Source organism: Ambystoma mexicanum, chromosome 2q (genome assembly GCF_040938575.1).
Source record: "Ambystoma mexicanum isolate Mex_15411 chromosome 2q, UKY_AmexF1_1, whole genome shotgun sequence".
Taxonomy (NCBI): domain Eukaryota; kingdom Metazoa; phylum Chordata; class Amphibia; order Caudata; family Ambystomatidae; genus Ambystoma; species Ambystoma mexicanum.
Window position 1 is genome coordinate 189,734,456 of NC_090924.1, and position 14,467 is coordinate 189,748,922.

General features: G+C 45.0%; 1 long non-coding RNA gene across 1 annotated transcript; it reads left to right on the top strand.

Annotated features, from left to right (window-relative positions):
* Positions 1 to 7,587: 7,587 nt before the first annotated feature.
* On the top strand, positions 7,588 to 13,582 carry LOC138569269 (uncharacterized). The gene is made up of 3 exons (XR_011303195.1): positions 7,588 to 12,773; positions 12,896 to 13,002; positions 13,140 to 13,582. It is a non-coding gene; the product is annotated as an uncharacterized lncRNA (long non-coding RNA).
* Positions 13,583 to 14,467: the final 885 nt, after the last annotated feature.

The window sequence follows — 14,467 nt, forward strand, 5'->3', positions numbered from 1 at the left end:
TAATGGTTTTGCTAACTGCAGTTGTTGCATAGCCACCTCAGGATATGCAGTGATTTCATGTTCTTGTAAATAAGCTGCTTCTTTGGCGACCCTGTCTGTGACTTCATTGCCAAGTGAAACAGGTTCTGTATTTTGGGTGTGGCAGCGCATTTGACAACTGCCGCAAGCATTGGGCTGGATCACGCATAAATTAATCTCTCAAATAAGGATGCATGCTGTACGGGAGTGCCGTCTGGCCTCCTGCATCCTCATCTCTTCCATCTAGACAGCCCTGAAAGTCTAGTGGATGTTACGTAGGTAGAGTCAGAATATATTGTTACTAAACATCCTTGTGAATCCTCTAATGCTTCAATGAATGCAATTAATTCTGTTTCCTGTGCTGAATAATGTTTTGGTAATCTCTTTTGTACTATAACTTTGTACTCCCCATCTACAAGGCGCACATCTGCTGCGCCCGTGTGCCTTTGTCCAGTCTCCTGAACCATTGTTGATAACCCATCATCGGAGAGGACCTCCCCCTCTACAAGTGCATCCCCCTCACCTGCATTAAATCATCTTCATGACCTTCATAGGTAACACCATTGTGCTCTTCTTCTCCTGGCTGAACGGGAATTGCACCTTACAATGTGAATAGTAATAGCTTGACAAGATAACTTCATATATGGAAGCCCTTTGTACTGTTAGAGTGGATTTGGATTGCTCGAGAATTGCAAACGGAGCATGCTCTGCGTATAACATTGCTGAGCAGCCCGTAGTGATAGTGGAGGACTTTTCAAATGCAAAGGCTTCAGCGACGAGTACTGGTTTAGAAGGAAACTGACCCTGCATCACTGAATCTCCCACTGCAATATGCTAAAGACTTGTGCCCCATAGGTGTTAACTGGGTCAACACTGCAGTCATAATCTGTCCATTGGAATGGGAAACCAGATACAAATCTTTTTTTGGAATCAGGCGTTGCTAGCACTGGTGCAATGCTTGTATCATTCTTTAGTTCCTGGAAACATGTAGCCATTTCTCCTGTCCAGGTGAGAGTTCCATTATTCTTGTGTGCTTCCTTAGATCCCTGTAGCAGACACTTTGTCTAACTAGAACAGTGGAAAATGCATGCCATACAGTAGTTACACAACCCTATGAACGGCTGCATTTCTTTGACTGTGGTTGGTTGTGGTGTGTTGTGCATTGCAGATGCTCTCTCTGGGGTAACTCTTTTCTCTGCAAATGATATAATTTTTCCCAAATATACTACCTATTTCGACAGTATTGCATTGTATCCTTTTTCCGTAAGTAATAACAATAGTGTCACTGAATCTTCTCTTCACTGGTCTTCTGTTATGCTGCACACCAGGAGATCATCTACATACTGAATAATGGTGCTCTGTACATGTATGTTATTCAAGTCCATTTGGGGCACCATTTTGAATATGCTAGAGGGCTCACAGAACCCCTCAGGGAATTGTGTGTGTTGAATTCTTTGCCCGCGATAGATACATGCAGTGAGGTATTGGGAATCAGGATGCAGTGGAATGCAAAAGAATGCATTTTTGAAGTCAATCACAGTAAACTATGTGGCCTCAGTGGGTATACCGCAAAGCATTGCGGTGAGATTCAGCACTCCTGGGAGTTCAGCTTCAACAATATTATTCAATGGGCAGAGGTCTTGTATCATCTTCCAAATTGACCCTTTTGCTTTTTGATAGGATATATCACCATGTTGCATGTGCACTCTGAAGGTACTATGATTGATATCCTGTTTCCAGTATGCCACTATCATCTCATTTATTCTCTCATCTGCTTCTCTAGATAAAGCCCTATATCATGGGGATTGTCACTCCATAAAGTGCTAGGTACCTTTGCCATATATTCCAGTACATATGCGGGCATAGTTTTGGTAATCAATATAGAATGGGATTCATGTCTATGCTGGATCATTATTTGACATGGAATAAATATCTGGAAAATTAGTTCTCCATCATTGTCAGTATCTTTGTAAAGCTTTCCATCTGATACCCCCACCCCTTGATGACTCTGCCAGATTAATGCACAATATTGTACAACACTCCTCTTACTCATCACCAGTCCCTATTAAAACTACCTTGTATTCTGAAATCATCACTGCTTCCAAATCTAAGGTTTTGATGGTGCCAGGGGAAATTATCTTTGGGAAATGCTAGCCTGAACACAAATTCACACTGCACCCTCCAGGGTTTATCTCTGATGCCAGATACCCAACCTAACAACACTTTTTCTCCATAAAAAACACATCTGGGTGCAAGGTTATTCCTCTATTAGCTCTATCACTATATAATGCTCATATCACTGCTGCAACTGTAGCATAACAAATTCATGGGGTGATACACACTAGACCATATTCTGTGAATGAGATTGTCCTATTTAATTTGCTTAGCAGGTCCCTGTCTAACAAATTCACTGGTGTGTGTGCTGAAAACAATAATGGATTTAACACCTCTCCGGTACCTACCTTGATGGGTAAATCTTCTTTAAAGGAAACTGTTTTTATTGCTTCAGAGAACCCCTGCATGTCCATTACCTCTCGCGATAAGGGGAAGCACCCTTCCTTTATGCATGGTTTTGTTGCACCTGTATCAACCACAAAAACAAATGATTGGTTGCCTATCTTCAAACTTACCAGGTGTTCCTCTTCCGGGTCAACAGTGACTGACAAGACTGGGCATGTCAGGGCTCTCTCTGGGCTATCCTAATCTGATTAAGTGTTCCAGCCTGGTAATTGGAAAGGGTTCTCTCCAACTACACTCACCACTGTACAGTGCATCACAGTGCTGTTTGGCAGAGCATTTTTTGTCCCATTTTGGGGTACTGTTTGTTGTGTTTGCTCCTGTACATATGCTGGTGCTGTGTTTGGTGCAGGGGGTTGCATTTGTTGTAGTGCAGTCGCCTGATACTGATAATGTGGTTGTTTTCCCTGCTTGGGCACTTGCACAGTACCTGGGTCATATGGGGCGCTCCAAGGCATCTTTCTTGATGGCACATTATGTGTTTGCAGAACTGCTGGTCTGCTGGTATAGACGTGGGGATCAGGATAATACGCTTGTCTACTTCTCCAATCTCGCGAAAAATGCCCTTTTCTCCTACATGACCAACACGGTCCCAGTCCTCTAAATTTCGCCCATGTGGCCATACCCTCCTCCTCTAAACCCCCCCTCACTTATATCCTCCCTGATAACCTTGGTAGACTTGATAACTCTGGCACTCCTCTGTCCACTCTGGTACCATCCTCCCCTCCACCTGTCCTACAGGCGGACAGGTAATCACTGCTCCTTCAATACTCAACTTTGCTAGTTTCTTCTACACCAACTTAGCTTCAGCCTTCTGTATATTATACCCCTCTTCCTTCTCCTTTTCTTGCTATTGCCTACAAAGTTGTACTATACTTGCCTGAATCTCTGCCCATCATTTAGCCTCAATTTCCACCACTTTGTCCAAATCTTTCTGTACATCCTTTGGGAGTCCTTTCTTTAACATATGATAAACTATTGCAACTGTTCTGTCCCATGGTGCCCCTGTCTCTGCCCTCCACATCTCCGGAATTTGGTTACTGTATTGTGCAAGTTCTTCATCTGGTTTCATAATGCACATCGTAATCGAGTTTCTGTCCTGTGTGTCCGGATATGCTGCCTTTAAGGCAACCCATACTTTCACTTGACAATCATTAAAATGTGCTCCATCATGGTTATCATTGCCCATTTGTACCACTGGATATCCCATTTACCTCTAAATATTGTCTGTCTGATCACCTAACAATATGATATGATGTGGCATTCATAACGCACCTATACACATGTTTTTCAAGGCACGACGAGGCAACAGGGAGGGGGAACAGAGGGAAAAAAGAGACAAGGATCTTACTAGGCCAAGTGACATTGAGAGGGGGAAGGGGAAAAGTGCAGGGGGAAAGGAGGAGGGGGCAATGCAGTACATAGGATAAACAGTAAAATAAATAAGAGATTAAAAGTGCGGCCAGCTGGTGGTAGTGCAAGGGTAAGTGCAGACATCAGGTGTCACATACTGGTAGGGAGCTGTAGCAATACAGAAACAGTCCCTGAGTGCAAGGGTTTCTAGGGGGGCAGTGCAGGTGTGCAACTGGCGGGGAGTGGACCTGGGCCCGAGTTCAGAGGGTAACCAGGTAACCAGTGCAATTTCAGTTTTAGCCAGGAGATCAGCGGGGGGAGAGGAGGAGAGAAAGCAGAAGCAAAGAGGAAGGTCTTGAGGTGCTTCCGGAACCGGAGATGGTTTTCCTCAAGTTTCAGAGAGGCAGGGAGGCTGTTCCAGAGGGAGAACCTAGCAGAAGAAAGAGTCTACCACCAACTTGTTGCTTGGAGAAGCAACTGTCCCTGACGGAGTTGGAGGCGGATGAGCGAAGAGCTCGAGAAGGAAGATATTTGGGAAGAGAGAGTTGAAGGTATTGAGGCCCCAGGCCCCAGAACAATGCAGCAAACAAGCTTTTCATGTCTCCTACCGATAATTTAATGCCTGCTGTCAGTTTTTCAAGTGTGTGTATCCACTTGTCTGCTCCCGCTGTGAGAGCAGTGCCTTCATTAAATTATTTCTATCCATAGGTGGCCAGAGCCCCTATTGTGCCCTTAAGGGACCTTTGTGGAGCAATGGAAGCTCTGTTCCCATCTGCTTAGATGATACCATCCTCCCCCCCTCATTTCCCTTTTGCCACCTCCATGTGGCCTGGTCGCGCTCTGAATCTTGGTCCCCAGAAAAACTCTACTGTTGGTGTCACCTGGGTGGCACCTCTTCCCCTGCTCCTCATCTGTTGCCCATTCCTCCTCCTCTTCTACTCCTGCATCTGTATCCAATCTAATCAACTCATAATCTGAACTTTCAGCCCACTGCAGCCTCATTCAAACTTGCCATTGTTGTCGCCATCATCTTTCATTTCAACCTTGTCTCGGGAGGATAGCTCAGGGGAAACGTGCTCGCCTTGGAAGCAAGACAACATGCAGCAACATGGGTTCGATCCCCGGGTCCGTCCTTAGAAACCTCTGGGTATTAAGCGTGTTATAAATAACCTATCATATCATATCATAACCTGCATGTCTCTAATCACTGTACTATCAATTTGAAACAAAATGTCACCTGGTGTCCATTCATCTGTGCCTATTGGTGCTTTTCGCTTTCCTTCCTGTTCCCGCATTACTCTCGCTAACTCTGCCACTGTCCTTAGAAGCGCTGTTTCTAATTCTCTTTGCACCCTGTTCTCTGTCGCCACAGCTAGTGGGTCTTGTGTCGCATCCGCTGCCAGGGGCTGTAGGACATTTTCATATATGGCGGGGACTCTCTATCCCAGGGCTGCAGGGGGTCATATACACGGGTTTGGCATAACCTGTGGCTGCTTGCATGGGGTAACATCCCTGTGGAGGTGGCAGAACTGTGGGGGTATATGGGCATCACAGGCTGCAGGAGTTACACAAGATGCAAGGGTAACACAGGGTGCTACGGTTAGTCTTTCATCGCTTATGATCCTCCGGAACAGCCTCTAAATCCTCAACCCTCTTCCAAAGCTCAAGGATTCATTTCCTGCTCTTTAATTTCCTCCCTTTACATTTCACAGCCAAATATGTATACATGTGATCCAGCATGCCTTTATTATTTGTTCCTTCTTCAGGCCACAGTTTATACATTCCTCTCAGCATATCAGCAAGCATTGTGATGATACTTAACTATCTTTTCCCAATATCATGCAGAGCACATATATTCAAGTGGGGTCGCAATACTCATTGTTACTTCTTGTTATCCACTTATTACACTTGTTCCCCCAGACACCAATCCAGCGATGCCTTCCAACACCCACCCTTCCAACACACCACCCACTTTCCTGTTTCTTCCACCCCCTCTTATTCTCACCCCACTCAACAAATCCTCTCACTCAACACTCCCCTCACCACACTACAACAATTTAATAAAACACAATTATATACACAATGGTTTAGACCCTTCCACGTCCTCGCCTTCAACATTAGAGAATTTACCTCATTGTGCCCACTTATGATGAGCAAAGGAATCCCAGGTCCATCATATACTGAACCTACACCACAAAATCAGAATTATTTACACAATGGTTTAGACCCTCTGTCACCGTGCCTCAGGAAGAGGGAATTTACCTCCTTACACCCCCTTATGCCGGGCAAAGGGATCCCAGAATCCTCCGTATAATGAACCTCACCTCTATTTTAATTGCGGCACTCCCTTTCCCCCAGTGGAGGAGATAGTGTTTCCTTTCTCTTTGCTTTTTCCCATGCTACACTACTGTGACATCACCTTTCCTCTCAAGGGAGGAGATCCCTTTGGGACCACAATATACAAAGATATACTGCCACGTGGTCTTTCAAAATCAACATGCTCACAACCAATACACTCCCTATACACTCTCCCCTCGTTGTCTCCTGCAAAGGTGCACTTACATCTATACACTATCCTGAGCACCTCTAATACAGGGTTCCGAAAATGTGCCTGCACAGTTGGGCACAGCATCCCACTCCCAGGAGCAGTCAGAGCAATAGGCCGCCTGCAAAACCTCTTCAGTCGTGCATGGGGGGACCAGTCACTGCTGACAGGTGCACTGCACAGGAAACATGTTTGGGACACCCCTGACCGTACAGAGAGTCTGGGATCATGTCATTGGTCACCAATTTTATAGAGAGAGAGATAACCAAAAACCTGTATGACAAAAGTAATCCAAGAAGGCAAAATTACTACTGCACTGCTTTACGAGGCAAACCACATTTTATTACACACAAAGGTCTCAGACGGTCCCATAGAACTGAACTGACTAGGAGCTCTCCATACCCCAAGAACTTAACTCTGAATGTCGCCCACTAGATCGTCACTATTGAATCCTAGTACTTGATGGCTAATAGGTTCATTGATACAGTAATAAATCTCAATTGTCACTTGATGTGCACCCATCCGTACCAGGCGTGTTCAAAGTAAGACTGGCGAGGCCAACTCTGCCTTGATAGAACAATGGGCCTTCTCATTATACCAGATGCTGCAACACACACAAGCTGCTCCTCTGACCTTGGACTAAATTTATTGGCATCACCCCTGCTCCTCCTATCCCAAGTCACGGCCTGTTCCAGACACGGGTTCCCCCTTATCGCCTTAAAACCCCAGGTGCCTAGTAACGATGTGACCAGGACAACACTCTAGAGCTTCAATTTCATGGATGTGTTTCTTTGGTTTGTGCATCTACTTGTAGTTCAAATGGCATTATCACCTCTGGGGTGAGGGCAGTACTACTTTAAATCTTCACCTATCCTATTGTCATCACAAAACCTTGTGCCCTGTTTTTGGGAATTTGGCCTAACAAGGGTGCATCCTTGCCTGTCCTCCCCACATTTAACATTCCATTCCCACTGCCTGTGAGCCCTGCAGCTGGGTCGAATTAGTGGTTATCTGCCCAGCACGGGTGCCTCTGACCTCAGCTTCTCTCCTCTGGGATGGAAAACGGATCTATCTGGGACCTGATCTAAACAGAGCCACAGCTCCCCATCAGGGTCTTGATTATGTTTGTTGTGTATCTATGCCTTGAAATCTAATATGACAGCACTTTTGCCATGTCTATCCACTGACCTCGCCTTTACCACATTGCCTTTCTGACTTCATTTTCCACCTGCGTCAGCTTCCTTCTTGCACCTCACTGAAAACATAGCTTTGTGTACTTTTTCTAAATGCAGGGCCTATGCTACAGTGCCATATCTACAACTTCTGAAACCGCAAAATCCATATTTTTGTGGCTCCTTCCATGTTGCTGTATAATGTATATATTAGTGTCAAAGCTAACTACAAGTGATACGTGCGCCTTCCAACGATGAAAAAATCACCTGCTTCCACTAAGGCACTTATTAAAAGGTTTTTCTCCATCTGAACCTTTTTGCATGGCTAGGACACTGTACGTGCCTCCCAACAGATTTATTTTAAAAACTTTATTTAGTCAATGGTCATATATCAAGCATCATTATTCACAATCATATACATACAGTGTACAACACTTCCATAGGTGATCAACATCTATAACATCTACGAGTGGGTATCGGCTTGAGTTCTGGTGCTATCTATGTCAGAATAAATCTCACACAAGTACTTTCAGAATGGGGTCCAAATGTCCTAAGGGCGGCATGTTGGGGGTACTGGAAGAACACATTTCTCTTCACTTTCATGAACGTAGGTTAATTCGTCTAACCAGTCGTCAAGGCTGGGTGCATTCTTAGACTTCCAACATTTTAATATGCATTTTTTCACAACAACACATGCAACATTAAACAACCTTCTTGCAGTCTCAAAAGTTTTACCAATATCCCCAGACAGGTACGTGAGTGCAACAAGTGAGAATGGAATGTGTACTTTGTCTTCTATAGCCTTAGAGACCCTACCCAGAATGTCATGATCAGGGGGCACGAGCAGTACATATGGAGGGTGTCCGCTTGCGGCCTCCCACACTTTAGGCATTTGCCCATGCAATCTGGCACAAATTTAGCCATTCTGGCAGGGGTGTAGTGCAATTGGTTCAGGACCTTAAATTGAATCAGCCACAACCCTGCATTCAGAGATACCAACTTGGTTGGTAGGCAGTATTTGCTCCATTTATCATCTCCAATTGTGGCTCCCAAGTGTCTTTCCCATACTTCTTTAATGGAGTTCTGAGAGGAAAGATGAGATTGTATTAATCTATATAATCTGGACACTTCGCTTTTTTTACCATCTTTTGATACCATAGCGCTTATACATTCATGTGACTCTGGTTCCATCAGGAATGATGGCCATCTCTTGCGGAATGTGCCTCACATTCGGTGGTATTGCAGCAGTTTCTACTGACCTCCCCCTAGAGTATCAACAAAGTCTTTTTGGGTGACACATTTCCCCTCAGTGTACATGTCACCTATCTTTAATTGCCTTAAGGGATCCCAGGATTTCGAAAGCATCTTTTCAAACGTGGGGAAACTACCCGGGAAACACCACAATGAAGTCTTGCTAGGGCACCTCTACCCCAATCCTCCAAAAGATTTGCATCCATGCATTGACAGGTGCAGGAGTTCCTATGACTTTTGATAATGTAACTTCACAAAGGTTTGTGGGGGGCACCCCGTATTTCTCCAGGAGTATATGTGTAGCTGTGTCCTCAGTGTTATACCTGTATCTTGCAAATTGGGCCTGTGATGCCAAGTAATATAATTCGAAATCAGGTGCCGCAAGACCCCCACATGCATATGGTTCAGATAGTTATTGCCATTGTATTCTTGCCACTCGGGAACCCCAAACAAATGTGGAGGCTAATGATTTAATCTTAGTGATATTACCAAAGAAATACAATCACTTTGGGAGAAACACCATTTTCAGCAGCACCACCCACCAAAAAGTGAAATTGGGAGTTGTGCCCACAGAAGTAGCTTGGTAGCCAATTCTTGCAAGTAGGTTTCATAGTTGTCTGCGTACAACGATTGTCGGTCGCCTGACACCATGATGACCAAGTACCGAAAATTTGCTGGTGACCATTTAAACCCTCCTATGTTAGATGGCTCAGTGGTGATAGCTGTAATAGATGTAATGGGGAACAATTCTGACTTATATTGGTTTGTTAAGACTCTTGCTCCTCGGTTGGAGTGTAGTAGTCAAACAGATCCTCAAGAAATATGGGCCGACCCCGAAACAGTGCAGGACCAAAAATAAATAACTCTATGACACAGAGTCAAATGCATTTTCGCCATCAAGGCCGGCCACTGCTGCTGTTGCATGAGGACTAACCTGTGCCATCACCCCAAAAAGGCGACACAGATTCAAAGCCGTTGATCTTGTAGGGATAACGCCCAACTGATCTAGATGCACCAGTTGGGGCATTGCCGGAAGAAACTGTGAAGCCAGGATTTGCGCAAATATTTTAGCATCCGTATTAATTAATGAGAGTGGCCGATAAGAGGCCAAATCATGAGGGGGTCTGTGTGTTTTAAGCAACACTGCGATAGTGGCCTCGCGCAGTCATTGCGGGAGTGTACCTTGTTCCATGGATTCCTCCCACACCCCCTGTTGGATAGGAGATAGCTCCTGATGGAGCTCCTTATAGAGTTTGAACCCCAACCCTTTGGAACCTGGCGCCTTCCCAGACGCCCACGACCAAATGGCATTAACACTCTGGTCTTGTGTTGCAGGCTGTTCCAGGGTGAGCCTGGTTTCGTTCGAAAGCTTGGGAAGTCCCACGGACATCAAATATTTTGTGAGTTCCTCCTCTGTAACCTCATCCTGATTAGAGTATAGAGTGGAGTAGAATTGTATAAATGTGTCATTAATGTCTTTATCACTTGTCTTAACCGTGCCATCCGAGCCCTGAATCCCATTGATAGTGTTACATTGATTTTCAGATTTTACCAGATTTGCCAGTGATCTACCGGCTTTATCCCCTTCTCCATATCTTTGAGCCCTGTTGGGGGCAGCCAAATATAAAACCTCCCTATGCACTAATTTGAGGAATGCACCCAATAACTCCTGTATCTGTGCAAGAGTCTCTTCACTGTGTGCTTTACTGTATTTGTTTTCCTCTTCCCTAAATTGGTTTTCAACTTGGCCCAATTCCTGTCTGATACTTTTGAGTGAAGCAGAGGTTTTGGCCATTATGATGGCCCTTTCCCACACTTTGAATCTCAGAGCACTGTATGGGTACAGACAGATCCCACATTAGTGGCAAAACATTTTGTAATTTTGTTGTGTAGGGCTTCGGTCACACAGGGGTCTCAGGAGAACGGAAGGCATTCTCTATCACGGGGCATGTGTTGGAGAGTCAGAAATTTTAAGGGTCATGGAGACTGGAGAGTGGTCGGACAATGCGCATTGGAGGATAATGCAATTCTGGATCATATTAGCGATCCGAGGGGTCAATAGCCAAATATCTAACCGGGACTCTTGAGTCATGGGCAGAGGAATAATATGTGAATTATTTGCTTTGTGGGTGAAGTGTCCGCCGAATATCGGTGAGGGAGTGAGGGGGAATTGCAGCAAGATTTGATGTAGTGTGTGTGCCGCTCTAGTGAGCACCAATGGAGCATTTGATGACCTGTCCAATTTCATATTCCGAATGGTATTAAAATTTCCCCCATATCACTCAGGTCTCATCCAGTGGGATCAAGATTTGGTGATAGAACACTGGATCATCTTAATTGGGTCCATAAGTGTTGACCAATACAATTGGAAGGCCTGCTAGCTCCCCCCACACCACACATACCAACCCAGTGGGTCCACACTGTTCCTAGTGCACCGGAAACTCAACAAGGGGTGGACAAGGGTGAGGACGCCTCGGGCCTGTGTGGAATATTCCGTATAATATCATAGTGGGCCCCAGTTTTGTGCAAAGGAGGTATTTACGCTCTCCAGAGCATGTGTCTCCTGCAACATCAGTATCTGAAGTCCGTGATACATATGCACTGACTTTCCTTGCCTTAACCAGGTTATTAAGGCCACAGATATTCCAGGTCAACATTTTAATTTGCAACCTTCTGTCTTTGGGTCTTTTAACCACTATATACGACAAGCTCCACCAACAAATATGATTTGTGTACACCCATTAATCATACATTTGCTTTTAACATGACCATTATTTTATCAACTTTTAACTTCTTCAGTCAACTCCTTCTCTTCCCCATCCCCTCCCCACCCCAACATTGCTACAACATTTCTTGGAAGCCTATCTTTGCAACAACCAACCCTCGTCCAACATGACATACTAGGTACACAAAGGGGGTCTGCTCTGACGTCTGGAGCTTCTGGGGACTACTTATTGACTGCAGTAGGCCTAGATTTATTCTGTCATGTCATATACATGCAAAAGCACTTTAAATGTGGTAGTGTTCATGAAATTAAGAAATTCAGACAAAAATAGATGTCAGTGTTACAGCTTTTGTTTTATTTTGCTGCTAAATGCATGTCATAGTCATGCATTTGTGATTTTTTTTTAGATTTTTTTGAGAGATAGAGAAATACATAGGTACTTACCATGCCCCGGCAGCCCTATGGCCCTCTATCAAGCTTTTTGGCCATGCCTGCACTCCGCAGCCCACTAGTCTTTCCTTCTCTCTTGTTTGGCAATTCAACCTTGCACACAATCCTGTCCATTTGTTTCAACCAGCACGACTCCTTTTGCAGACAGGTCTACATAGTCTTACTTCCATGTCACCCACAGCTTATCCCCGGCCAACACGTATCCAAGCTTTTGGCCTCATCGCCACATTGCTGTCTCCATAGTCCCACTGGAGACGTCCCGACTCACCGCGCATGCGCAGGGGTATAGAATCTTTTTCACTTTTCACCATGCACATCCAGAAGCGTCACCGCTTCCCCAGTCCGCACATGCACAGCCGTTTAGTTCATGGGAACACTACTCCCCGTGCGCATGCGCGGCACTTCCTGCCGCATACAGCTCGGCTCTCTTTCGTCCCTTTTTAAACGCGGTGCTCCAGTCAGACCTTGCAAACGCGGCTCCATAGGAGCACCAAATACCAGCTCCGGACTTCAATTCCAGGTAATCACGCACCCTGGCCTACCCATTTCACTGCAGGGCCCCCTTACGCTGCATTACTAATTTCATGTGTGCCCTTCTCCACTCCACAGGATAGCTACCATTTTGGGAACAACTTTTGGGGCTCCAAGTCAAAACCACTTCCTTGGCCCCCCTACTCCGAAAGGATGACACACAGCCTGCATCCAGTTCCAGTGTCTCCCCACCGTGAGGACACTGAGTAAGGTAAGCACCAGCCACTCTTCTCTCCCCCCCACCTTCTTATCATTCAGTTGCCTTTGGCTCCATACTGGTAACATTTGATGCATTCGATAAAACTAGCATTCTGTGTACCTTTAACTTTGTAGCTGACCACAGTCTGCTGACACACCCCAGAAGCAAAGACCAATTTACAGCTTGCTCTACACTGGTGGAACAGCCATTCCAAGATCTATCCTGCATTGCCTCCCCCCAGGTCAGTCCTGTGCCTCCCTTGTTTTTAACCCTTTCTTATCAATGGTGTACCACAATTTTGGATTGTATTATGTCATGTTTTTAAAGTTTTAAATTCCCACTTCAGGCACTAATAGAGTCCCCCTATCTCTCTTCTAGGGAGACCTATTCCAGGCCCAAGATAAAGGCACCTTGCCGAAACGTCTAAAGGACCAGCATTCCATACTCCACCTGGTCCCTTCAACCTCTTGATTCAGATCTAGACGTCGACCACGTGTTAGGTCACCCTTTAGCCTGGCTACATACAACCTATTGTTATATCATTTATTGTTTTCAGTTTGGTTGTCTTGTATTGAATATCTACACTATCACTTGTCACTATAGGTGGTGGTTACACATTGTTACCAAAGCACTAGTCTATTGTATCTTTGGATATTTGCAATTCAGTTGCTAAACCAGCTATATTAAGGATTGGTTAAGACTATAAATTAACCACCCTCAATACACTGTACCTATGTATTTTTCTATCTCTCAAAAAAACCACAAATGCATGACTATTAAATGCATTTAACAGCCAAATAAAACAAAAGCTGTAACACTGACATCTATTTTTGTCTGAATTTCCTAACTTCATGAGCACTACCACATTTAAAGTGTTTTTGCATGTATATGACATGACAGAATAAATCTAGGCCTACTGCAGTCAATAAGTAGTCCCCAGAACCTCCAGACGTCAGAGCAGACCCCCTTTGTGTACCTAGTATTCCTAGCCCATTGCTCTGACGGTCCTAGGGCTGTCCCTCCAGTTACCACAACATGACATACTGACTTCCACCTCCGGCTTAAACTTGAACTGGTCTATACTTTGTGCCCTCCCACCACCCAAACCATCTGCCCCAACTGGATGATGTTCCCCCCTGTAATGCATAGAACTTTGCCGAGGCACGTTAGCTGCAGCAAATCCATGGCTGCTGCCTTCTATTTACCACCGCCGGGGCTGCTCTAAAACGTGTGTGTCAGTGCTAACTGATTGTTCAACTTTATTGTGCAGAACATAAAGGATATCATAGGTCCCATAACTCAGTCAGCGGGATCTCTTCTCTCGTCTTCGAGTCTTGGGTTCCTGTTCTGATCTGCATCATGGAGCTGAGTTGGGGCCAGGATTGAAGATTCTACATAGTTCATAGCTTCAGCAGGGGTTTCAAAAAAGTGTGCCCTGCCTCCATGCTGAATCTGCAGTTTCGCTGGGAATATCAACGCATATGAATCCGATGTATTCTAAGGTGTCTCTTCACCGGGTCATATGTTCTCCTCTGAGTCTGCACACCCACTGCAAAATCTGGGTAGATGTGAATATTGCTCTAATACACCTAACTCGTCTGCCATTGAACATGATTCAGCTCCATCCATTGTTCCTCCAATAGAGCAGGGTCGATCCTAAGATAATGTTCTTTGGCCTGTTTGCCCTACTACTAAGGGTGCTCCTC